Source organism: Oculina patagonica, chromosome 4, assembly GCF_052425735.1.
Source record: "Oculina patagonica isolate OP01 chromosome 4, crgOcupat, whole genome shotgun sequence".
NCBI classification, from domain to species: domain Eukaryota; kingdom Metazoa; phylum Cnidaria; class Anthozoa; order Scleractinia; family Oculinidae; genus Oculina; species Oculina patagonica.
In genome coordinates, this window is record NC_135761.1 from 14,049,788 (window position 1) to 14,053,060 (window position 3,273).

The following is a 3,273-nucleotide window of genomic DNA, read 5'->3' on the forward strand; positions in this document are numbered from 1 at the left end:
GAGAGTATCAGATGTTTGTTTAGAAATGCCAAGCGATGCCAAAAATAATTTTGGTTTTCTATTTGACGAAATATCCGGACTTCGGCATACCATAAAATCGCTATGATCTCGACACTAAAAATTTTGGCTCAGCCTGGATCGAAGAATCTAAGAAATATTGAATAACAGAAAACCTCACGCAAACAAATTAATTATATTTTATTATTGTAATGTACATAGTTTTTATTGCGAATTTTATTTTACCTTTTTTTCCTTTTCCTTTTTCTTCTTTGTTGTAAATAGTTTATTCTTCTTTATAATTTCTGTATGGCGGAAGAGCTCCCATACAACACTGCATACAATAAAGTATGACTGTATGCATGCATTTAGCCGAACGAGAGTATTCGCAAGTCTAAAAGTCCCTTTGAAAATATGAAACTAGCCAATCAGAAATGAATATACCGATCCTTGCAAACCTGCGGGATATGAGGGTTCAAAAAAGGCTTTTGCAATCCCACATCCCGCTACCCTAATTGGCCCTTATCCCGCCATCCCGCCTAACTGAGAGTTTTCATCCCGATCCCGCCTACTAACGTCTCAATTCATCGACTTTTTCCCATGAAGCCTATAAGTATAAGTTTCCTCCGTCCGTTATACGCAAAAGGGAAGTTTACGTTAATTGATTAATAGCTTAGTAGCTATTGAAATCCAAATTACTTTCCTAAGCTAAGGCAAGACCAACTGTGCGAAGGGCTCCAAGTTGCTTCATAATATGGAAACCGTATTACTGAGCTACGGCTGTGAACTATGACGCCACTTATGCCACTAACGCGATTTTGATACTTTTTCACCTTAGTACTTCAGGCATAGGTTTTGTAAAACGAATCGACTGTTAAACCGTAAAGGACAGCTAAATAGAGATGTTATCCCGACTAGAAAGTCGACATACTTAAAAGAAGCTTACTGATGGCCAAACCACTGTCCTCTTTTACAAAGCCTTTACCCTTAGGGTGGGATTCTGCTGTTCTTGTTACACTAGTCGGGAAACAGCTGATTTTTCTCTACCTGGAGAAAATACCGGTTGCATGCGCAATGAAAACAGTTTGATTGAGCTTTAAAAGAGTTAAAATTGTTAAACAACTTTAGAAGACCTTGAAATGCAAGCTGGTTTTAGACTCTTTTCCGAGGTCCTGCTAGGATAAATTCCGAGAAGCGACGCAGCATTTTAACATCGACATAGAACTGAGAAATAAAATTGTGACGAACGACAAGACTTGTGTTGAAATAGCGACTATGGCGACAGCAAAGGCGAAGAGAATTTTGATAACTTCGGCGAATCTCTCGGTTTCTTAAATGTTCGACGGCGAACTTATGTAGTCACAACTCACTCCCCTGCACCATTAACAAGAATTGGTCATTAAAATGTTTCGTAAATACAGCGATCTCTCTAAAGCATCCCTGATGAAGGGAATTTTTCCAGCAGATTTAACAAGCAGAAGCTTCCAGCGGATAAACACAATGGCAACCAACTAATTATAACATATTACATTTTGATTAGCGAAGTACAAGCATATAAGGCAAATTAGCTCAGATGTCATTGCACTGAGCCGAGCGAGATGCAAACCCACCTTTGAAAAATCCGCAGAAGATGAATGCCAGCACACTGAACAACCCTCGAAATATAAAGGATTTGTTTGGGAGAACGGTTTATTTCAAAAATGAAAATATCAAATTTGTTGATGCCCGAGAAACTCCTGCTCTTGTGTACTTAGTTTGGCCACATGTACTTGGCATGTGTACTTAAGATAGTCACATCGCTTTTTAATCTGTCGACTAGAAATGCTCGAGAAACTCCTGCTCTGTGTACTTAGTACAGAGTCACGTTTGTTTTGTGTGTAGATAGGTTGGTCACATGTACTTGGCACGTGTACTTAAGATAGTCACATCGCTTTTTAATCTGTCGACTAGAAATGCTCGAGAAACTCCTGCTCTGTGTACTTAGTACAGAGTCACGTTTGTTTTGTGTGTAGATAGGTTGGTCACATGTACTTGGCATGTGTCGCTTTTTAATCTGTCGAGTAAAAATGCACGAGAAACTCCTGCTCTGTGTACTTAATTTAGAGTCACGTTGTTTTTAATCGGTAGAGAAATTAAAACTGTTTTAAATACCATATTTAAGTGCATGGGGAACTCCTGCTCTGTAAACCTAAGTTAGTCACGTTGTTTATAATTGGTCGAGAAATTAAAACTATTTAATTTGGTAGAAACACAACAGTCACCCAAACAAAGTTTAATCTATCAACAAAGATCGTGTTTGATACTTCATCTCGCCTTAAATTTCATAACATCCCACATCCCGCCTACAAAAAGTAACACATCCCGTATCTTGCCACTAAAATTTTTCATATCCCGCATCCCGCCTTGATTTAGCCCCATTCCGCATCCCGCCTTGATTTTGAGCCCCATTCCACATCCCGCCAAACCTATTTTGGACCCTCGGATATCGGAACAGAGTTACTCTGATCGGAACAAGCTTTTGGGCGCCATTGCGCAGCCGGACTTTATCGAGGATTTAGTGACACGTCCGACTGCAACGCAGGTTACGGGCAAGTTAAGGTTACTATTTTTAGCGACTTCTAATTTTAGCGATTTTTTCTGAGCAAGATTTTAATAGCGACTATTAAATTTGCCTGATTAAATTTAGCGATTTTCGGAAAATTACACAAAAAAACAATTTTAATATATAGTTAAGATCGAAAAATATGTTCAATAATAGAACAAAGTCACTTAAAATTGAACGAACATTATCATTGTCAGAGAGAACAAAGTGAATTGCAAAGGTTGGAAATCAGTCATATTCTCCACGATGCCGGCGATCCCAGCTCTCTCCCAACCCTTCTTTACTTCTGACGTTGTCATATAGTTGAACAGGGCCACTATATTTAATTTTGTATTCCTCTGGCGGGCAGGGGTATTTATTAAACGTGTACTAAATTTGACCAAGACAAATTTTAGCGAGTACTTAATTTAGCGATTTTGGACCAACTAGCTAAAATTAGTAGCCGCTAACAATAGTAACCTTAAGGTATAAAAATCTTCACTATCACTCGCGGATACTTTCGCATATCCAAGAGTAAAAAGCATGAGTATGGACAAAAAGGGCCCTGGAAACGAAGTCGCATCGCGATAAGTTGTATTCTACTCTCACTTTGCAAATATAAAGCCAAACTAAAACGGATTTATCCCTTCTTGGGTCTATACATCAACAACAAACAGATGGGTTGTACTTTTGGT